This window comes from Branchiostoma floridae, unplaced genomic scaffold (genome assembly GCF_000003815.2).
Source record: "Branchiostoma floridae strain S238N-H82 unplaced genomic scaffold, Bfl_VNyyK Sc7u5tJ_1578, whole genome shotgun sequence".
NCBI lineage: Eukaryota > Metazoa > Chordata > Leptocardii > Amphioxiformes > Branchiostomatidae > Branchiostoma > Branchiostoma floridae.
The window spans coordinates 542,878-567,486 of NW_023365773.1; the positions used below are offsets into that span (position 1 = coordinate 542,878).

The 24,609-nt window shown below is 42.0% G+C and overlaps 1 protein-coding gene and 1 long non-coding RNA gene across 2 annotated transcripts in view; both read right to left on the bottom strand.

Annotated features, from left to right (window-relative positions):
* LOC118408375 overlaps positions 1 to 24,609 on the bottom strand; it is a 72,677-nt gene that overhangs the window by 43,666 nt on the left and 4,402 nt on the right. The gene's annotated exons all lie outside the window — the stretch shown is intronic.
* LOC118408352 lies at positions 947 to 1,688 on the bottom strand. Its single transcript, XR_004830287.1, has 3 exons — positions 1,607 to 1,688; positions 1,302 to 1,397; positions 947 to 1,112 (listed from the first exon to the last, which is right to left on the bottom strand). It is a non-coding gene; the product is annotated as an uncharacterized LOC118408352 (long non-coding RNA).

The following is a 24,609-nucleotide window of genomic DNA, read 5'->3' on the forward strand; positions in this document are numbered from 1 at the left end:
TGCCCCAGACGTAAGCTTTGGTTTATGCTTATCATCATCATCATCAGGCACAGCTGAAGCAATTTCCTTCAGTGATTTTCGCATTTCTTAAATTCACGATAGTCCTGAACAGTTTTTTTGTCAAAAACTTTCTCAGCATTCTCAACAACAGTGTGATAAATGGTGCTTTTGTCATCAGGTAAAACATTAGGCACAGGCAGGTCAGGATGGCGGTCATGTTTGGCTGTCAACAAATCACTCATGCCAGGTTCATCTGTAAAGTAAAACAATATCAAAGTAATATCTTTTAAAAAGTTAAAAAGACTAACACAGTGAGCATCGTTTTCCATTCTATTTTATTTTATTCTATTCTATTCAGTGATTTCTTTTTTGCATGTAACATTGTTTTGTACACATGCATATTCTGTGACATTCCTGTGAAATGGATAGAATATAGTTTGTTCAGTACAAAACATACGAGCCTTTATGTATATTTCAAAAACTAACATCTGTTTATGGAAAGTTTGTAACAAAAGATAATTTACATACCAACTTTGAGCAAGGAGGTTTTATCAATGCTTTGACATATTTGAAGTGTACCTATCTTAATCAGTGGTGTACCTTTTATGGACGCAAACGTCCTCCTTGTCTCAGGGTCAGGTTTTATCCTTTTTCGGTGTCCTGCAGCTATACTCCGTTTACCCGGCTTTCTCCTTTGCTTCCTCTTTCTATCCTGTCGTCTTCGTTCCAGTTCGGAATTTGATTGTTGTGTTGAAGGATGTACTACAGACAATAAACAATTGCAACATCGGAGACACCATGGTTAGTTGGAGAAGCATAGTGTCGAATGTACAAATCTCACAACAATCACGTTATCTTGGCAGAGGACATGCAGCAATGATGGGCAACTTAGTAATACGGATTACAGAGTATCTTTTTTATAAACATCTGAACCGCACCTTTGTCAGGCTCTGATTCTTCCCCACTAGTTACACTCGATGCTCCATAGTGCTGACTTGACCATGACGGTGTCGAGTTTGTGTCACAGCCATTGCCATTCCACCCATTCGGATACGGTGTTCTGTCGCCGTTGACTTCTTTTCCCCGAACCACTGTGTCCGTGCCATTTGATTCTATGATGACAAAATGAGGCATTAATCCTTTCCTGACATTTCTCAAATTGCCTTTTACATGTTTCTCTACTGGAAAAAAAGAACAAAAGATTATTGTTTAGTTGATGTCATAGTTGATGCCATTACATAGCATATTACAAAGTGTGTATTTACAGAGTATGTCGAACAAAAGTCAAGCGTATAACTTACCGGCACATGCTACATGGTTGGACTGTTTTGATTCCTGTTTTAACTGAACTGAACATCCGCATGAATCTTGTGTCTTCCTCTTCTTATGAGGGTGCACTGTTACAACAAAAGAAGCATCATTTAACAAACACAATGAAACTTTTGAATAAAGATATCATATGACATGAAATGGTTGCACATGTGTCCTGTTGCATTGGTTTGGAAATCTATATAAATATGCCTGATTTCTAATATTATAATAATATTGCTGTAATGTCTTTCAATAATTCCTCCAAAGGGTATGGTGGGAAAAGCGAGCAAAATACCTTTCCATTGTAGGTTGTGGTCAGGAATGCATGCAGGCTCTTCTGTGCTGAGCTCATTGGTAGTGATGTCTTGACCTTTGTACTTGCCAAGCTCGTCTGTTGGTAGAAACAGCAAAATTGGGTTCACTCTCATTTCCCTTTCAAGATCAATTGACAATTCAAAGTATCAATCAAAAATGATTATGAACTATTCCATTGTAGCCACGTGGGCAAATTAGTACGAGGTTAGTGTACACATGTTCTATTTAAAATCTAGTTCAGTTCTCGAGACTTGTTATCAAGGTTAAAAAAACAGCATTACAATTTTGAGTTTGAATAAATCATGAATAAAAACATCTCACTTTGCCCACCTGCAGTATGTCGAAACCCTCCCCTCCTGAGCGCTTGTGCCAGCTTGACCCTGCAGGCCTTCCTGCCGCGCCTGTCCCTCCACAGCTCCAGGGCCTGGAGCGCCTGGTGCTGTTTGCTGTAAGGTTGTCTGAGTTGGATGGCGTGTATGTCCTGTGCTGTCAGGCCCAGCTGATCTTCTGCAAACTTTACCCAACAGGACGCAACAGCTTTGGCAACAGGTGGGAAATACGTGCGGCTGGGGGCAGGTCCTGGAAAAGTGGGAATCAGTGCCTTACGTTATGCGACATACGATGACTTCAGCAGTCACAGAATATATATAGATGCATTTATCAAAATAAACACTGAGTTCACAGTTAACAAAGATGACAAATCTCGTAACGCCAACCTTACCAGCGTGAGCATCACTCCCCACCAAAGACGACTCCTCCGATGAGTCTTCTTCCTGGAACTGCTCTGCTTTCTTCTTCCGTTTTCTCTTCCTTTTCTTTCTGGGTTTGTTGCCTAAGAGATGTTGAGATGAGACAAAGACTCCTGAGCAATTTTACCCATATCTTTATAATGTGGCACAGGGCAGGGGACAATCCAGTAATGAATGAACGAAGATGCCAGTGCCACGAAAAAGATGTCTATGAATGATTTTGTTATCACTATTCGCAAAACAGGACGTATTTGGCACGGGTGTATATCATGACAATAGCAGTGCAACTTGTCTAAGACCAGGACGTTGTGATAACACTGTATTTAAACAAAGATAACACCTGTCAGTTTAACACACCCTCTAAACTCTCTGCTGTCAGCCGTTCACCAATGTTGATGAGGGCCTGCTTCAGAACCTGTAGAGTAGCTTCCCTTCCCTCCCTGTTCCTCCATCTGTCCAGCACCTCTCGGCACCTGTGGTCGGGGCTGGCTTCTGTGGTTTGGATTCCTTTGATCTCGTTTCGGTCGAACCCCAGCTCCCGGGCCAGGTCGTCCCACTTGTGGCTTACTTTCTTCATAACTTTGTCGATATATTTCTCGACGTCAACTGGAGTGTTGAATTGAAAGTCTGTCATGAATCGATTATCTATTGTTTCATATTTGCAGCATGGTCTGGGATTCAGGTGATGATTTATTATTGCCGAGTATGTAATTTGATCGATCTGTCTTGTGTTAGTTTTATTTGTTTATTACGTTCAAAGGTTTTAATAAGTATGAAATTCAGCATGTTTAAACAGCTGCGAAATGCTAGAGATTGCCAACCAATCAATACTACTTGTCTGCAGCCTCTCACTAGTAAAATGCGTTAGTGCTTCTTGTTTTGCCACCAATTAATGTCACATTGAAAATGAATAATAAAGATAACGTTGTTATGAACATTGCAATGATCATGACCTGCATCACTTCCTTGTCCTTCCTCACCCATGATGAGATAGCAGGCCGCACGGTGTCACATGGGATTCAACAGGACCTGAAAAAAACATGACCTACAACATAGTTTACCTGGAAAAGTTTTTTTTTGACACATCACCCTACACCAATATGTATCTCTGAATAAGGAATGCACGTGATACAGAATATCTATCTAGGTGAAAAAATATTTTGCTTCAGTTAACATAGTTACAAAATTTATGTCAACGTTGTTTGCCCGGATCCTTGGTATGTAAACACCTTTACAGGTTGCCCTTCCCACTTACCACCCCACAAAGCAACATCTTTTTATATCAGGATGATGTCACTGGAAGTCCCCAGCATGGGGAATCCCCTTTCTGGTAACCCGGAAGTAATTAAGCCCCCCTCCCAGCCGCCTTCTTGTTTTGTTTGCTGACTTTTATTAAAGTTTTAGTGAAGGACGTTTTGCTGCGAAATCCAAGCCGAACCACAGATGCACAGACCTTAAATGGCAACTTAGGCAGAACCCAAGGACATGACTATTAAGAAAACGATATAAAGATTTAAAAAATACAATACGAAAAATACATAAAAAAGCCGATACTAGTCAACACCGAATCGTTCTTTGTGGCACTTTCCAATACCAGATCCTGTCTTTTTATTAATAAATCATGCACTATTTGTCCTCATCAACATAGAATAACAGAACACAAATTGGCCAGCGACGACGGTGCAAGAGATAATCATGAGCGGCAACAGTTTCATGTAGGGTGTAAACTATATCTCCCGTTGTTACGGCCGTAGCCACCTCCTTGAAACGAAAAGACCTGCTCCCTCGACCTTCATATTACAGAGGTCCTTTGAGGTGACCTTTTTATCAATGACATGTACGCAAACCCTAACTCTGATCAGCACAAACAACCGACCGTCTTGTCTCATACAACGGTGCAGAAAGTTGAAATGGTGGGGAGGGGGGCATTTCTAAAATCTACTTTTACATATTTATCGATTTTTCTAATAACACATATCTATCAATTTTTCACTAAAAGCATGACTATCTGTAATTATCCATTGTTTAGGCATAAAACTCTGTTACCTTGGACAGGTCAGGGGTGTCACCTACTTACCGAAATATAAGATCGATAAAAACATGTCGAAAATTGACGTGGCAGCTGCAGGGTACGAAACGAGGCGCTAGTACTTTCAATGTTCATCCAAAAACAACCCCACTGGACTAATCTAAGATACTCAAGAAGGTTCAACGTACGTTTTTGGTCCGTTTGGTGGTCATACATCCTTCAAAAGTACCGGAACAGTTACAGGCCTGACCTACAGGTTCTCCGCCATTTTGGTTCCTGGTGGAAAGTCCCAGCTTTGTTGACCTCACCTTACCAGATGGAACAACAATACACATGACCCCTCTAGCGACAAACACCTGTACAATTCTGGCAGTCTGCCAGCAGCCCGCCTCTTTCACAGGTGACACTCGTATCAACAGGGTTTAGTGATTACGTCACCCCAAGGTAGTGAACTGTCACTATGTTGTGTCCGTGCGCACGTAGACCTACCAGTAAATCTGTAAGGGTGAGGGGGTGAAGTCTGTCATCTCTAATTGCATAGCTCGACAAATAGGAGTGGGAAAGAATGTCTTTGTTTAACCATTGTCTTGGGTGATCTTGTTTTATCTGACTTATAAATATGACCTCAGCCTACAGGAGAGGATAACCCTGGCTAGGGATAGACGAACCTGGAGGCAACTCTCGATCTTCATGTCTACCTTGTCCCCCCAACGACCTGGAGGTCAAGGGACTAGGTAGGTAGGTAGGTATAAATATGACCCAATGAACTGATTATTTTGCGATGATCTTGACTGAAGTTACATCTTTTAACTTTTCAAATATGTGTTTAAACTGCAGATTTCCATGATTTTGCTACGTGATACGATTTCCATGATTTTGTCACCTGATACAAACAAACAAAAGACGCACAGGAAAGTCTCTTGTGGAAAATCTCTCGCGAGAATTATTCTGATCAATCTGAACAGCACATTCACAACTGCCCTGAGAATGTTTTCGGTCTGCTGTCTTAAGCCTGTCGTGTGACATACGTGAATTGAGAAGGGATAATCGGAAAGTGCTTTGATATCATCATTCTTCATTGAAAGTGACGGAAAGAAAAGAAATCAAATTTTCGCCTACCAATGAAAACACGCAAATGTAGGTACAAAAATATTTATTTTCTGTACAAAATACACACAAAGGTTATGAAGGAAATATATGGCCCCCTTCGTTAAATATTGACCATGGTAAATCCATAACACATTTAAACTATGTACATCTTTACCCAGTATGTAACGTAAGTTATATACAGTTTATATACAAGACAAGCGATGGATTGCTGTCTAGAGCTGCATCTTATAGAGTGTATCCAACTTTAACGGAATCACAATGTAACGTGTTCTGTACATGTAGATAGGCACGGCTGATCTTATAATCTCCAATAACAATGTTGTGCTTTACATGGCTGAAACAATGTATTTGATAACAACAGTGGTAATGAAGGACTATAATGCGACAGGTGAATGATCTTGACCTAAACATTGTTATGTAACGCTAAGTGTACATACAATAAAACATACAAACAAAAATACATTCTACGGTTGCAGTTTGTTTTTACGCATAATGTTTCAGCTATGACCAAGCACAAATCCAAAACTTTGTCAATGATACAAATATATCTGTGTTTTCAACTTAACATGGGTGCATTAGCATTGATATTGGTGTTATATTTACAAGGATTGCGGTCACCAATAGACAAGTTTCTAACGTTAACATTAATTAAGCTGTTGGGAGGAGAGTGGAGGATGTAGAAGGAGGAAAGATGAACACATTGTACCCTTGACTTGAACATGAAAATACACTGTAGTTGAAATATCTACAGTGTTAAACCCCTTTCAGAAAATAGGTGTTCCGGGTTCAAGTCTAGACATGCAACGAAAGAAAGAGACATCTGTGTTGGTTGGTGTGTTGGTTCAGACTGGCTTATACATCCACAAGCGTACATGTACCAGATGGACTCAATTCCTGATTATCAATCCCTGTTTACGCGTCGTATGTATGCAGAACATTACAGGACAGATGATCCATAGGTGACACTTGATGTTTGAATAACTTGATAAGTATATGTGTCTTGAAGTTGATATTACTCAAGATCACCAGTTAAAGTGTCACAAATAAGAAATGCTTATACTTGGTTCAAGTTACCAATGTGTGTGATGTCTAGCGCTATTGTGTTGTCAGTAGAGATGGCAAATTATATGATACATATCTCGGCTGTATTTTTTTAATATCATTATGGGGAACAAACGGAACAAGAGCTGTTAGGAGAGAGAGAGCCAACCTAGAGCGACATCAGTTGCAAACTGTTTGATCTGGAACCTGTGTGGTCAATCACAACCCACAGCTGTCCGACCTTCACGCGTATCGAACCTGCCTCCCTCCTCAACCTCTCCCACTGCTGTTCCTCCCTCCGTACATCCTCCCCACCTGATCCCACAGCCTCGCCAACATCAGCCTGGCTGCCGTCATACAGAAGGCTGCCTAACCTGTAAGCCTTTCCCTTCATAGTTCTAACAAAATCTCTTACCCCTTCAGTACTGAACCTGTTACCATCCAGGTTGACTTCCTCCACATCCGTCCTAAGCTTTAGCCATGCAGCAATGGTAGGGAGAGACTCTTCCTTGATAGAATTGTAACTAATGTTTACATGTGTCAGGAGGGGAAGGCTGGCAAAAGCTTTAACAATTTGTCCAACATCACATAACTTGTTCCAAGTAAGGTTCATTTTCTTCAGCTTCTGACATGAACCAAGACTCCCAGCAAGACCAGGCACTGCCTCGTCACCGATGGCATTGCGACTGAGATCTATCTCCTCTAATTTGGGGAGGGGAGGTAAGACGTCTCCCCTGTCAGACAACTTGTTACCGCTAAGGTTCACCTTCTTCAGGTTCTGACATGAACCAAGACCTTCAGCAAGACTAGGCACAGCTTCGCCACTTATAGCATTCTGACTAAGATCTATCTCCTCCAAGTTGGGGAGGGGAGGTAAGAAGCCTCCCCTGTCAGACAACATGTTACCACTAAGGTCCACCTTCTTCAGGTTCTTACATGAACCAAGACCTTTAAAAAGACCAGGCACTGCCTCATCACTAATGGCATTTTGACTGAGATCTATCTCCTCCAGGTTGAGGAGGGGAGGTAAGAAGTTTCCAATGTCAGACAACTTGTTAAAGCTAAGGTTCACCTTCTTCAGGTTCTGACAAGACCGAAGACCTTCAGCAAGACCAGGCACTGCCTCATCACTAATGGCATTGTGACTGAGATCTATCTCCTCCAAGTTGGGGAGGGGAGGTAAGAAGTCTCCCCTGTCAGACAACTTGTTATTACTAAGGTTCACCTTCTTCAGATTTTGGCATGGAGCAAGGCATTTAGCAAGACCAGGTACTGCCTCATCACTAATGGCATTGTGACTGAGATCTATTTCCTCCAAGTTGGAGAGGGGAGGTAAGAAGTCTCCCCTGTCAGACAACGTGTTGTAACTAAGGTTCACCTTCTTCAAGTTCTTACACGAACCAAGACCTTCAGCAAGACCAGGCACTGCCTCATCACTAATGGCATTGTGACTGAGATCTATTTCCGTCAAGTTTTGAAAAGTCTGCAATTGCACAACAAGAGCTTTAATAGCCTGTGTTGTCAAATGACAGTCGCTACAACAAAATATCTCAAGTGGAGGAAACCTCCCAGCCTCTGCGCTCTTAGCAGGTAGAGATGCCAGGCCTTGAAATAACATTGACAAAGCGTTGTCGACGGTTTGCAGGGAATCAAATCTCAATTCAACTAGAGATTGCAGACTCTGGAAATAGGGCACAAGAGTTTTGACACGTGTTGAATATATTCGTGTGGCTCTTCTCGTCGATGTTAAAGAAGAGGTCATTGTTTGGGAATGCCTTCCTTCAAGGGTTAATACTTGTATATCGAGAGGACGGAAGGATAGAACCCCAGGCCAGCATCCACTACTAGTTTTGCATTTCGCAGTAAATGTTGGAAACTTCACAGACAAATAACAATCTCCTAAATGACAGTATTCTGTAAGTTCTACATATCTTAGTTTGCGAAGGCAAGTCAAAATATTCATAGTCTTTGCAACTTCCTCGCTGCTCACGTTTATCACTGCAATGGTCACGGTGGTGATGTTTGGAGTAAATAACAATGACCTTGACAGGCTATCGAGGGAACCCTTAGAAAATGATCCTGACTTAACAGTTATGTTTTCTGATGATGGAGCGAACTGCAAATACCAGTGAATGGTATCGACATCAATATTTAAGTCAGTTTTCGCAATCCTGTATTCTTTGACGACTCTGCCCTTGTGTCTAGATGTTCGCGGCAAACATTCAATGAGAGGCAGGTAACTGAGGTATTTGAGCTGATTGGCATGGTCAACGTTAGATACAGGTTTTTGTCGAAAAGGATACTGCTTCAGTACATCTTGGATATTTTCTGGAAGCCTTATTGTTTGGATAAATGTACTCTTGATGAGTTGTGTCAAGCAGTGGAGGCCATGATGGGAGATTTCAGGGAAAGCAGACAAGTCTAGAGTTTTGTCAGGAAACAACTTCTCAATGGAAGATGACAAAGTACCCAGTTGGTCCGATTCTGCTGTTGTTTTCACTACTGAGAGTAGGTTATTAAAATCATTTAGTCCTCCTCCCTGTTGCATGAGTAATGTTACAAACTGTGAGAGGTATGTTGGAGGAGAGTCTGTGATGCCCAGGAGGTGAGCAAGGCTGTAACAGGTGATGGGCAGGTGGGCTGGCTTCTCAGCACAAACTCTCAGGAGTTCTGTACAGTCAGTCTGGGTTCTGACTGTGTGTGCTACCCACACCGCCATCAGGTATTGCCGTATGCTGTCATGTACAAACTGGAAGGCATCCTTTGCTTCACTAGAATCAACCGGTTTTAACCATCCAAAGCCTGACTGTTGACTGTCACTTTCTTCTAATTGGCTTTTGTAAACATAAACTGAATTGTAGTTTGTGTGATTTTGAAAAGCAGCTTTGCCTACCACAATGCAGAGGTTTTCATGCACAGTCTTGAATTGGTCATCGCCGATATCATTCTCAGAAAAGAGCTTCTTCATAGACATCTTAGTAGCAAATTCTACAAAAGTTGCCAATGAACTAGGAAAGCTTTGATACTGTTTCCAGTATTCGCACAAGTAAGAGTGGAAAAACCTGTCCCTGATGAGGTGCTTAACCAGTAAGTTACTTGGCCAGCTCTGCTGGATAGTCGTGTCTTCGTCAGTCTTGAAGAAGTCTTGTATGCAGTCATTCCAGGCTAAGGCGTCTTCACCGGTTGGATACGTCGGTAGGTTGCTGGTGTGTGGTGCTGAAATATGGTGAATATTATGTTTCTAACGCGTAATGTCTTAGATACACAGGACAATATCACCAGAGCCGTGTAGAATAGAAATATTGCTTTGTGTTAATGGAATCCATTCCGCATGAGATATCGATCAATTGAAACAACAAATAAATTACCTTAATTAGTACAACTGATACATAATTAGATGTTCCATTTACCAGAATCTAGAGATGTTGTCCCATCCTCCTGAGAAATGTCCCTTCCCTCCACGTTGCTATGGTTACCATCTGACCCGGATGTCGACGCCTCTCTGTGAGTGACCTCTGGTGACCTTTCATTGAATTGGTCCTCCCCTATGAAGACAAGAAACGATTAAGTTCAAAATGTATTTCATACCGATTGAGTAGAAGTAGCTTGACATGTAGCATACAAACAGAAACAGTTAACTTAATTATAAAAACACAATATTTGTCAAGAAGACAATGCCTTTATCAGATCTTAGCATAAAGTTAGAATCAATTTGCAGTTATCAAAGCAGTCATCAAACACTTACCTTGTGTTGTCCTTGGACGTGGCCCAGTTTTACGTGCTGCACCACCAGAGTCTCCATCTGAGGCAACATATGTAAAAGTTTTACTAAACAAATAACAGTTAGCAACAACAGTTAACATTAGTACACCTGGTCTTTGTTAAGCATATTAAAAAATGGAAATCTGTATTTTCGAACCCTCTTCTGAAAAAAGGTAAAAGAACACAATGTATGTCATCTCACCGTCATCTGAGTCTCCATCTGAACTTGACCTATCATCTTTGTCATCATCACCTTTCCACTCTGACCCCCATGACCCATCGTCCACATCCTTCTGGAACAATGCACCGGTCTCCAACTCATCTGCAGATAAAGCAAGCTTGCATCAATTTATGGAGAAGAGCTCAGATATTTCTATGTCTTTACCAGTCTCACCAAGTTTGAAGACAGGTCCTTGGCACAAAAAGAAGAAATGAAACCAACAAAATGTACTATCATCACCTGCTATCTGGTGCAGCCCAGCTGTTCTCAGTCCCACCAACACAGCGTCCACTGATGCTCCCCACAGTTCCCTCTGTACCCACTCCCACAGACACCAGTGTGGATGGTAGCTGGGGTGATAGGTGCTGCTGATCCTCTCCACGTCTGCACTGGTGAATCCCAGCTGTAAGGCCAGCCATGTCCAGTAGGGACCCAGTCTGTCGGCTAGCAGCAGCAGCTGGTAGTAGCAGTCTGGGCAGGAAAAAGAAAAAAAGAAGGGGATTTGACACACTCAAAATTTCATCAGTAACCAAAGGCAACATCCATTTTTGTTTGGTGCCTGATAATATTTATTGTTACTTAACGAATGCAATATTGTTGGACTAGAATGACGACTTCCCCTGCCACCACGCATGGGTTCAGCTATGTGTCAATGACATCAAAGTACATAACACAGCCTTGATAAAATCTACAAGGAAATTTAAGAACGAATCACGATCAGTCATGGAGGAGGCCGATGAATAGATGATGATGATGACAGTTCACTGTACTTACGATAACAGAAAGGCTCCTCCTGCTGTTGTACCTGATGCATCAGATCTGTCTCTTCTTGTTGGTCCCCAGCACTGGCACCTGTTTCTGTCTCCGCCTGGACGCTGTGCGTGGTTGGTGGTTGGTCCTTATGTGGGTGTGGTTCTGTGTCCGTGTGGTGTTCTGTGCCCATGTGGTGTTCTGTGCCCATGTAGTGTTCTGTGTCCATGTAGTGTTCTGTGTCCATGTGGTGTTCTGTGCCCATGCGATGTACTGTGCCCATATAGTGTTCCGTGTCCATGAGATGTTCTGTGTCCATGTCGTGGTGTTCTGTACCCATGTGGTGTTCTGTGCCCATGTGGTGTTCTGTACCCATGTGGTGTTCTGTGCCCATGTGGTGTTCTGTGCCCATGTGGTGTTCTGTGCCCATGTGGTGTTCTGCATCCATGTGGTGTTCTGCGTCCAAGTTCTGTCCCGTGTCTGTGTTCCCTTGTATGGCATGTTGAGGCTCTGTGATCAGAGATGGTTGTTCTACATCCCTTTTGTAATCTTCTTCTGTCTTCAATACAGGAAATGACGCTGGTTGCATTGATGGATGCTCCCCTGTGCCTTCAGAGTAAATCGGTTGTTCTGTTTTGACGTGATGATGATGAGTCGTCAGACTGAGTTGTTCTGTTTTCACTCTGACTCTGTGACGCGGTTCTGTTTTTATGTGGGAGTCCATTTCTGTTGTGCTGTGCTGATCTTTGTGAGCTAACAGATGACCTTCTCTTTTCACGTGGAAGTGTGGTTCTGCCTTCACATGGCGAAGCCTTTGAAAGTCGAACGGTGGTGGTCTATTTATAAGTTCAGTTTTTAGAACTGGAGGCTGTTCTGATTTTAATGCTGACACGATAGGCGTTTCTGTCGAGTAGCTGCAGGATGGATTGTCTTGTGGTGGTTCCACCTTTACTGGGGACAGAGGCTCCTTTTTTATGAAGACTGGAACCTCGGGCGCTGCACTTCTCACATGGCTTCCTTCTGTAGGACCTCTTGGCTCCTCTGTGAGAAAAAGGGGGGGGGGGATGCGGTTAGAACCTGCATACATAGCAGGGATTGATGTCTATTGAAGCATTAGTTTTTGTTGGATTAAAATATTTTGTAATACAGGAATGAACCTCCTACCTTCATCTGATACACTGACGTCCTGACATTCCCCATCCACTCCCAGCAGTGTGACGTGTACGTACAGATCCTCCCCTTCTGCTGCCCTCATGTCGTCTGTGATCAGTTCCCGGGTCAGGGTTTCTGACAAACGTCCGTCTCTGTAGGCAGCTAAAAACGTCCGGTAGCAGGACACATCGTCGAAGTCAAGGAAGCAGAGCAGACAGCCACGCGTTATTCTTTTAACAATAGCTTGAAACTGCTTAAAACATTGAAGAATTCTTCTGTATGTGGGCAAATGTTTCAATACAGTCGTCGTTAATGCTGTTTCATGAACTTCATCAACATGCTCATTAGCTGCATGTTTGAGTCGCAGTTTTACTTTTTCTGCAAGTCTTTGTTGTTCGCCCGTCTCGCTGCCTGATTCGTCTGTCCCAAGCCGTAGTTCTACGTGTTCCTCAAAGAGCCCAATTGCTTCTTCAAACTTGTCCGGGTCTGTTACAACCTCTGGATGGAACACGTCTTTGCTCTTCTCCAACAAGGAAAAACGTTTAGCGCTTTCCCTAGCTGATGTTGTGTTGTAGGGAGGACTTTCGATGTTTCTTGAAGAAGATTCTGTGACGACATCATATAGAATAATTATTATAAGTTAACAATCTTGTCTACTCGCCTAAAACGAAGTGCTCCGATAGTTTAATGAAAGCACGTTTAGGTGGGTTAGAAATCAGCAGTTTGCTATTTTCTCCATCTCCTTCACAACTGACTCATCAGAGTCTGCTGATAATTAAAGATGGTATCTCACTGCACTTGCGTCATTCGTTCACTGCAGCACTGTTGTGATACTTTCTCCGATTTTTTTAATGATTTAGATATTGCGTAATAGGTAAAAATATGATATAGAAGACAGCAAAATACACAAAACGTAACAAAATTCGTTCTATATCTCTAAAATTCGTTGAGTATTTTTCAAACCCCGCAGTGACGCAAGCTTGACTCAAGTGTACTGAGATACCACCTTAAATCTTGCGATAGGAAGCAAGTTATATCAACATGCGTATTCAAGACTACTTCTAGTTGTCATCATCATGGCCGTCATCTACATCCACAACAAGGAGGGTTATTTTTCTCCGCCACCTTACAAGGTACAAATGTACTGAATACTTTTTAGCCTCCATAGCAGGCTCTCTGGACCTTTTCATATCTTTGGTCTCATATTACACTTTTGCTGGCTGTTACATTTTGTATTGGTCTTGATTTCGCAGCCTATCTTACAAGTCACGTAGAATAAATGCAACTTAATACATGAACATTCGATCACATTCACATTCAAACCATACGTAAAATCGCCTCTGTGGCTTGGTTCACACTTGGTTTTTGAGATACTGCAAAATGAAATAGTCCATTCCGGCAGTGTAAGTGTATCAGTGAGATTTGACAGTGATGCCTGGGAGGCTGCCCTCAGCCTGACCCCGGGCGTCTGGAATGTGCCGGCGGGTGACATACGGATCAGTCCATTCTAAGGAAAATGCAGGAAAATGGGTGGGGACAGGTTGTTTTAGAGGGGAATCATTGGAACTGCGCAAGACAGGAATGACGTTTGAGAACAAAATGGAGGCACGGTGTGTTTGAGATGAAGTCCTGTGGTTTTGTGAGTAGTTTTTATAAGTGTTAAGTCAATTCAGGTCAATGTATGACCACTGGGAGCTACTACCTGTCCTCTAAATTCAGTCGGTTGATTAAATAAAGCCAAAATATCAGGGAAAGACTTTGGTTGTGTGGTTTACTTTGAAACTTTTAGGCCCCCCTCCCCAAACAGGTACTTGTAAACATGCAATGATGCATCTGTGTTATTCCAGCAAGAATAGGTATATTTCCCCGACTGTGGAGGAAATGACTGACGTGTTACGTGCCCCTGAGGCCGTCTGGGCTCACGCACGCCGGGTCCCCGGACAGATGTAGCCTCTCCTATAAGTCCATGTAAGGAAATGCAGGAGGAGCCTTGGAAGTCTATCAACTGACTGCTTCCCCCTGCAGGAATAGCTTGCCAGGACCGGTGGATTTTGTAGGCTTTAACTCGACTCAGAGTCGAGTCCGAAAATAAGTGTGCAAACCCAGCCTATGACAGCACGTTTGATGATATTTTACCTTCCGCTGGGGATTCTTCGTATTCGGATCCAGTCCTCGGACGTTTCATGGACGTCTCTACAGGACTTTTTCCTTGATTATCTTCCTTCCTTTTGAATTCGCTTGTTGATGGCTGTGGCTCTGCATGGATAAGCAAAGTACGTAGATTGTAGACTGTCATGTGGACATTATAATGAAAATAAGACAAAAAACACAATTACTATCATTGGAATCTGTACGATTTCATAGCCTGTGAAACCCAAAATACTCTCCTAGCAGATGCTTGACTGTATAGTGATAAGGGAAGGAAATGGGTAAAAGAATATATTCTTTTTTTAAATAAAACAACCGAGTAAAGGTTGCATAAATTGCAAGACTTGGTGTATTGCTTTCTGGAATATCAAAGTTTGGATCAAAAACACACCTTCTAAGCTCTCTGCAGTCAGTCGCTCTTCAATGTCGATGAGTGCCTGCTTCAGAACCTGTACTTTGGCTTCTCTTCCCTCTTTGTTTCTCCACCTGCGCAGCACCTCTCTGCACCTGCGGTCCTGATCAAGCTTGGAGGTACTGATTCCATCTATCTGGTTATCATCGAATCCCAGCTTCAGTGCCAGGCTGTCCCATTTTTTGCTGACTCTTGCGATGACTTTGTCAAAATATTTCTGCACATCCGCTGGAACAACGGTCAATGACATGTCATCACAACATTTCTAGAATTCTGTGCTGCACTTAAGGAATTTGTGTTTTTCATAACATTATTCTGTTGAGGGCAAGTGCTTTCACCATTTTTGTATGCAGATAGACAATGTATACACTATCAATGGTGTTTTTTTCTATTTTGCAAGGGGTATATGTAGTAGCCTCCTTCGCAGAATTCCGAAGGGAAACGTTTATTTTTTGGGGACCGTTCGTGATTTCAACATAGGATAAGGTTCTCTGTGCCTTTACCACACTAACACTTGTAATGAAAACCACCAATGGCAATGCTGGTGCTGTCTGAATGATCTGCGGTTTGGCTCTCCTTTTGTAAAATCTAAAGTCAAATCCAAACACCTCATCATACTGGCACACTGAAGACTTAGGGAACAGCGGCGCAGAAAGTAACGTATTTTAATAGAATTGTTTATTTGCAAAATCATGCCCGAGGGCTAATTGCATACACAGTCTCAAGAACTAAGAGAGGTAAGTACATAAAACTAGTGTCTAATCAACTACATGATACTATGGATACTATTGTCGGGTTTGACTTCTTCTTTGAAGGCAGTGGTATTATATCCCAGAGAGGGAACATCAGATACTCTCAATCTCCGAAAAGCTTCAAATTTCATATAGCACTTTGACCATTTATAATATCAATGTTATCCACTGGCCTCGCTACAACAGTCAATGTACAAATTAGATATTATCTTGTACTCCATCAACACATGAATATAAATGCATATAAAAGTACCCTTGACCTACAACAATCTTATTTGAACATTCTGATAAACGAGATACAAGGAAACGATGATAAGATTGAACTTTATCTAATTTCTAGTGACTAGAATAAATCTCACCAGCAGTGCATTGTTGTTCCTCAGCCATGATCAATTAGTGAGAGGTCACAACAAGGTTTTATTGGCTGAAAATCTGAAAAAGGAAACAAATTACCATCATGACGCATATGTGAGAAATAATAATTATGCGTGGTTGAGTAGGCATCGACAAAAGGTATCTTGATATCGATTGCTTCGCGCTCTTGATAAACACCGGCCTTAGTGAAACTGGTTGGTCAAACTCTCACAATGAAAGCAAAACATGCACTCACAATTCAAATCATTTTCAGAACTCATTACAAAAGACCTTTGGTAGCATACATCAAGTGCATTATCAGGACACTACACAATGGATTATATGTTTGTATGCATTGTAACAGTCAAATTTAAGTAGTAGATCTTTTAGTTTTCTATTTAGTTGTCTAGCTTAGAAAACAACACTCCCAAGAAACTAGGACACACAATACTGCAGCCTGGTACTAGCAGCAGCCTCGGTACTGCAACAGCACCCCTAATTGATGCATGCAAAACAACGGTGGCAAAGCGTAGGGTCTCTGCCGTTTTTATTTTCCATCCGGCGTGTTGATGCATGTCAAAAGGTCAGCCAGCCTGAATAGGTGACTCCATGGACACGGCAGCCACTTGTTTACGTTTCTTTACAAAGAGATCAAGTTGCCTGTGCTTTGTCATAGACACCTCATATGGGTTTAACGCTATGGGGAATTTGTTACTGTGATGAATACAATACAAAGAAATGTACGAGTTAGTGGCTTCAAAAACATTCAGGAATGAACAGGTTGCCAATCAAAATAGTTAATTCGATTGTTGATTAAATACTTGCAGTTAGACTTAGGGTGTGGAAATTAAGTTAACGTTGTAGTCAGAACGCCGAACTTTTGTAGTGGTGTTGTTCGTCCGTCGAGTCTACGAGGACCGCTTTTGTCATCGTTGTCATCCATCCTTCAGGTATACGTAGTCACATGAGTGGTAATGCGTCATTGTAAGCACCTGGGGCAGGGGAATCCCCGTCTCCCAGGTAACCAAAACAAAGGCGCTCCCGCCAAGGCACAGTCATGTAACGTTAGATACGAAAAGACGGACGGACTCTCCCTTATTTCATAAATGGCTAACGACAGAAGTTTTGAGGTAACTGTTGTACGTTAGTTTTATCAATGATCTTTACACACTCTAACTCTGATCAACACCGTCAAACAACTGGCTTGGTCTGATAACGGTACAGGAAATTGAACAGGTGGGGAGGGGGGCCCCGAAAATCTATTGTCTTGAACACATCTATCGATTTTAGAAGGTAAAATATATCTTGTATGGCTGTACTTATCTCTAATAATAATGTTCAGGTGTAAACTCTGACATGCGGACAGTGGTGTCAGCTAAACGAGTTCATCAATAAGTTCATCACATCGAACCCAGCTTCAAAAGTTAACGGGGTTAGTCATAACTACAAAGTACGAGACGAAGGCACGACTTCTTCGAACCATCCAGTGGCGTCCCAAAACTTATCTAAGACAGTGAACAAGCGTCAACTTACGGTGTTTGTTCGTTGTTGGCAAGACAAAGATACAGCAACAGTTACAGAACCTACAGGTTCTCCGCCATTTTGGTTCTTGGTGGAAAGTCCCAGCTTTGTTGACCTTACCGAGGTGAACAACAATAAACATGACCCCTCTCGGAAACAAAACACCTTTACAATTCTGGCAGTCAGTCAGCAGCCCGCCTCTTTCATGGGTATTGTCTTACCATCGTATCAACGTGGTTTAGCGGTAGTGAAGTACTGAAGTAGTTAATACATCGTTCCTGTCTTTACCTACTTCCCCTAATAGTAAAGCTAAAGTAAAGGGGTGACGTCTGTCATCCTCTTTGCGTGGCCCTAATTACATTGTCTCAAGAATGACATTGTCTCACCATCGCCCCAGACGTTCTATTTTACCCACCTGACAAAGCTGACGCACTGAGCTGATTATTATTGCACCAACTATGTTAAATATTTTCATGATTCAACATTTTGCTTCCGATGACAAACACAATGGAAAGTCAGCTTTCACGTGAATCACCTCACTACAGTTAGTCTCCTTAGCACTTAGCGAATGAGCAGGGCAAAGAAAAAAGCTTTTTTTGCTTTTTTTCTGGACACAAACGTCTCAAGGGCAGAGCAAACTTTACGGTTCACTGAAATGTGTCTACAAACGACCATGTATACAATATAGCCACGTATAAAAGAAAAGACGGACACTCTCACACTGCATTACTAGATTAGACTATTTGAGGTGTTCAGTGATATAGGTTACAATACATGACACAAACTCCCAATCTGATCAACACAACCTACCTGCTCTGATATTTAACGGTATAAAGACTAGAACAAGTGCCACGGGGAGGGCGCACTAAAATGTAGCTCAATCAGATTCATCTTGAGCATATGTATCGATAGTTCAAGGAAAGGAACTCTTATGGCTATAATTGTAATTATCATTTATTTTATACATTCAGACAAGAACTCTATACTATAGAGGTAAATACTGCAATCAAAGCAGCACCAGTGAGTTCATAGGAATGACGTCACAAAAATTACCCAGCATGGGGGAATTCTCTTGGTGCAGATGTTCTATCAGACGCCCACGTACAGTTTCCTTAACAACCAAGCCTACTTAGCGACCACGCAAAGAAGAAAATCATTCATTTCGGCTGTATAAAGACCTGTCAACAAGGGCACTATATAGCTACTCAGAAAAGTCTGCCATGAAAGTTTACATCAATGTTCCATGCAACGCATAAAGGGTACCAACAGTTCCTCTTATTCTGGCTTCAGATACGTAGAAGCAGAAAGACAAACTCTCTCATATTACATTAGTTAAGCTTACAACAGAGGTTTTGAGGTGACTGCTGTACGTTTCATCAATAATCAGAGCGCAAAAATCTGTACTGTGGTCAACAATAACAGCCGATCTGGTCTGATAACGGTACAGAACAGTGAACAGGTGGGGAGGGGGGCACTACTAAAAATCTACATAAATAAAATTTATCTTGAACATATCTATCTACATTACAAGAAAAAACTGCAATATCTATAACAATTTCATTTTTCGAGGTATAGACGCTGTTGTTGTGGACAGGGGTGTCATCAAAGCGAACACAAGGTGATCAGTCCGAACGCAGTACGCAAAGTTAAACGGGACAACTAGAGGGCACTAGTCGAGACACTATGACTGCGACTTGTTTAAATGTTTATCCAGATACGCATCAAAACTTATCTAATCTAAGACAGTGAATAAAAGGTCAACTTACGTTGTTGGTCCGTTTGTTGGTCATAAATCCCTTTAAACGCTCGTTACAGTTGTAAGTGCTCCAAACTTTTTTTCCTAAGTCCTAAGACCACCGCCTGGTGGAAAGTCCCCACCGCTGACTCAGTTGACCTTGCCCAGGTAAACAACGATAAACATGACCCCTTCAGCAAACAAAGCGCCTTTACAATTCTGGCAATCTGCCAGCAGCCCACCTCTTTCAGGGGGTATCGCCGTGACATCGTATCACCCCAAGGCCCCATGTTTATATTGTGGTGTTTTCTACTCTCCAAGCAGAGGTTGAGTCGTGAAGATATAGTAGTAGTCGGGAAATTTACTGGTCCGCTCCCGCTCCTCTTACTAGTAAATTTACCGACTACTTCAGTATATCTTCGCGACTCAACCTCTGCTTGGAGAGTAGTGTTTTCGACCTACTCGCAAAGCTGTAAGGGTGAAGGGATAAAGTCTGCAATATCTAATCGGATTGTTTGACCAGGAGGGAGGTAAAGAAGCAAGAAGGCGATGGAGAAAAACGCGACAGTGATTTTGTTTACTTCCCATCTACTGTAGATTATGCCTAGGTACTGAAAAGTGTATGCATCACGTAATAGTGCAATATGCCATTGGGTGCCAGGGAGAACGGTTTGATGGACTTAATCTTTAGTAGAGTCAGATAGTTCCTAGTAATTCCTTTTGACAACTTAACTGCACGTTTTACTGACACTTCGGTCGGAAATCACTGCTGGAGGATACTGGTCTGTAGGTCAATGAGCTCCGTTCCATCATGCTAGACAGGACCTTATGGCAGTCAGGGTGTCGCTTTCCGAGGATGGCAGTCATGGTGTCACCGCTCTAAGGAGGAACTGAACTAAACTGTACTGGTTCCCAATTTGCTGTGGTAAACTTGTCGTACGTTTTGATAGTGCTCCAGCTTTATTAGCAGGGAGAATTGTGTTTTGCTATTATTGTTCTTCTGTGGAAGTGGTGGATAGATAAAAGTTAAATACTAGTCCAGCAATAGAATCACGCAAAAGACACACATATACCTTCAAATATTTATTTCAATTCCGTACAAATGATGATGATCTACGAAATATATACTTTCTAATGAAATTCATCTTTAACAATGACAATTACATATTCCTGCCCAACATGGGCTAAATGCATTGGGTTGGATAACTTAAGTATACTTGAAACAGGTTACATCTCATATCATCTAAAATCTAGAGTCTCTTTTCTCTTTTAAAACTTGTGTAAATAAATTTACAGAGCTTTTCCGGTTCGTTGTACTTTTTCAAATGTGAAGCAGTTAATATATTTATGTACAATTTATTTACAGCACAAGCGATAGATACAATCATGTAGTCTCCTATAGAATTTTCCTAACTTTGGCAGAATCACAATGTGTTTTGCAATGTGTTTTCGAATAATGCAATCAATATAATTCAACAATACAACATATATACAACATATATACAACATATATACGATATAAGATAAAAAGTAAATTCTATTGTAGTAAACTACTAGCATTTGACAGCAATTTTAAACTATACCAAAGTTACGAGTAATGCTGTATTTTTAGCTAATATCATGATCACATGGTTGTCATACTTAAAGGAGTTTGTCCCCACTAGGTATGGATCTTAGATTAACGTGGAGAAAGGTAAACACATCGGAATTTTACAAGAAAACATACGGCAGCTGAAATATGCTTCAGTGCCAAAGACATTTCAGAGGAGTACTTGTTCGGTAGTTCCCTACCTTGTGTGAAAGAGGTTAGTTTAGACATGCAACGACAACCATTTTTGTGGGTTACTTCAGACTGGCTTATGCATCCATAAAGCTACAGATGGATTCAATTCCTGATTATCAATTCATGTTTACGCGTCTTTCATATGCAGAGCATTATAGGGCTGAAAACATATGGGGCACTTTATGACTTGCTAAGTGATAACTCTGGAGTATTTGTGTCTTGAGGTTGATATTACTCATTATTACTAGTTAAGTTTTCAAAACTAAGGCATGCTATTAATTAGTTCCATGGCAGAAGTTACCAATGTACGTGATGTCTGGCGTTATTGTTGTGTCAGTAGGGATGATAAATTTTATGATGCATATCAGCTGCATTGTTCATATCATTAATGGCAACACACGGAACACGAGCTGCCAGGAGAGAGAGCCAATCTAGAGAGGCATCAACTATAAATTGTTTGATCTGCGACCTTTGTGGCTAATCACAACACGCAGCTGTCCGACCTTCACATCTATCCATGTCTCCCCCCTCAACCTCTCCCACTGCTGTTCCCCCCTCCGTACATCCTCCCCACCTGATTCCACAGCCGCGCCCACCTCAGCCTGGCTGCCGTCATACAAGAGTGTGTCCCCATAGTAAGCCTTTCCCTTCATGGTTCTCACGAAACCTCTGACACCTTCAGTACTGAACCTGTTACTATTCAAGTTGACTCGCTCCACATCTGTCCTAACCTTCAGCCATGTAGCTATGGTGGGGAGGGACTCGTCACTGATGGAATTGTAATGAATATCTACACGTGTCAAGAAGGGAAGATTGACAAATGCTTCAATCATTTCTTTAACACAAGACAACTTATTAGAACTAAGGTTCACCTCCTTCAGGTTCTGACATAAACCAAGACACTGTGCAAGACCAGGCACTGCCTCATCACTAATGGCACTGTTGCTGAGATTGATCTCCTCCAAGTTGGGGAGGGGAGGTAAGAAGTCTCCCCTGTTAGATAACTTGTTAAAGCTAAGGTTCACATTCTTCAAGTTCTGGCATGACGCAAGACCTTGTTTAAGTGCAGGTACTGCCTCATCACCTATGTCACTGCCACTGAGATTTATCGCTTCTAACAGCGGGAACTGTTGTAACATCAGCGTCAACAGCATCGTCATTTTTTCTAATGAACAGTTCATTATCATTATCCTGAGAGACTTCAATGGGGGTTGCATTTCATAGAATTGGTCCATGTGTTCAGCTTCCTCCTCCCCCTGACAGCTGACACAAAGTGCTAACTCCTGCAGGTTGGGCAACTGTGGGAGGAACTGCAGTAGAAGGGGGGCGACGGTCAACGGTAGCGGATGGGCAACTAGTCCCCAAGGGTATTTTCCCGACATGAGAAATAGTTTTGCTAACTGGCAGGCATTCTGTCTGTTATAGAGAAGAAACACAAGATCTTCATTGATGTTGTTTCCAGCAGTCTCAATTTGCATATCTTTGCATTGATCTTGTAGCAACAACAGCAGTGCTCCCTTACTGGAGATCTTGTTATTGGTGAGACAGACATTCTTAAGGTTCTGACAAGAAAAAATACCTTTGACAAAATCAGCCACTAACTCATCACTTATGGCATTGTCGCTGAGATCTATCTCCTCCAAGTTGGGGAGGAGGGGTAAGAATTCTCCTCTAGCTCTGTCAGACAAGTTATTATGACTAAGGTTCACTTTCTTTAGATTCTGACATGAACCAAGACCTTCAGCAAGACCAGACACTGCTTGATCACTAATGGCATTGTGACTGAGATCTATCTCCTCCAAGTTGGGGAGGGGAGGTAAGAAGTCTCCCCTGTCAGACAACTTGTTGTGACTAAGGTTCACCTTTTTCAGATTCTGACATGAACCAAGACCTTCAGCAAGACCAGGCACTGCCTCATCACTAATGGCATTGTGACTAAGATCTGTCTCCTCCAAGTTGGGGAGGGGAGGTAAGAAGTCTCCCCTGTCAGACAACTTGTTATGGCTAAGGTTCACCTTCTTCAGCTTCTGACATGAAGCAAATCCTTGGACAAGAGCAGGCACCTTCTCATCACTTATGTCACTGCCACTGAGATCTATCGCTTCTAGCACAGGGAACTGTTTCAACAGTGGCGTCAACAGCCTCCTCATCTTGTCTATTGAACAGTCCCTTAGCGTTAGCCTAAGGAACTTCAATCGAGTTTGCACTTCATACAGTTGGTCAATGAGATCAGCCTCCTCCTCTTCCTGACAGCTGACACAAAGCGCTAACTCCTGCAGGTTGGGCAGCTGTGGGAGGAACTGTAACAGATAGTTGACAGCAGTAAAATTCAGAGCAGTAACATTTCGCGAAGGGTATTTCCCCGGCATGAAAAATAGTTTTGTTACCTGGCTAGCATTCTGTCTGTTAGACAGTAGAGACATAAGATCGTCACTGATATTGTTTCCAGCAGTCTCCATCTGCATACGTTTGCATTGATCTTGTAGCAGCAAAATCAATGCTCCCTTATCGGAAATCTGATTATTGCTAAGATGGACATGCTTTAGGTTTTGACATGAACCAAGACCTTTAGCAAGACCAGGTACTGCCGCATCACTAATGGCATTGTGGCTGAGATCTATCTCCTCCAAGTTGGGGAGGGGAGGTAAGAAGTCTCCCCTGTCAGACAACTGGTTATTAATGGCAGCCTGGTTATAAGAAAGATTCAGTTTCTTCAGTTTCTGACATAAAGCCACAGCTTTACTACAAATGTCATTGTGGCTAAGATTTAAGTCTTCCAAGTTTAGAAGAGGAGGTAAAATATCTTGCATATAATTTAGATTGTTATAACTAAAGGTCACCCTTTTGATGCTCTGGCACGAACCAATACCTCTGATGACAAGGCCACTGTTGTGACTGAGATCTATCTCCTCCAAGAGTGGCAGGGTTGGTAACTCTACCATATACATATTATATCTAAGTTTCAATATCTTCATGTTTTTGCATGATTCCAGACAACGCCTGCACTTCATGCCTGCATGAATTTCCTCAAGCCTGGTACCCCAATAGCTGTCTCCACGCACTACTAAGTTGGTGAGAGACGGGGTAAATAGAAAATATGGAGCTATCTTAGAAAAATGCACCATATGAATCCCTTCTTTTTGACTGCTGAGTGTTTGCAGGGACGGGCAGTGCAAAAGGTACATCTGTATTTGGTCAATTTGCAAGGCTTTGTCATTATTTTTGAAACACAAGGTACCAACATCCCTAGTCTTAGTATGGAATAAAGGTAGATAACTTAAACATCGGATTTGTTCGTGATGGTTGGCATCTTTGACGGCTTTAGATTTCCTAAATGGATACATTTTGAGAAAGTCGTCAACTTTTAACGTGCTGAGTAGCTTAATTTCTTCAATTACTCTGGTCTTGGACATGAACTTTGACAGGACGTGGAGACCATAGAATGAAATTTCTTGGAGAGAAAGC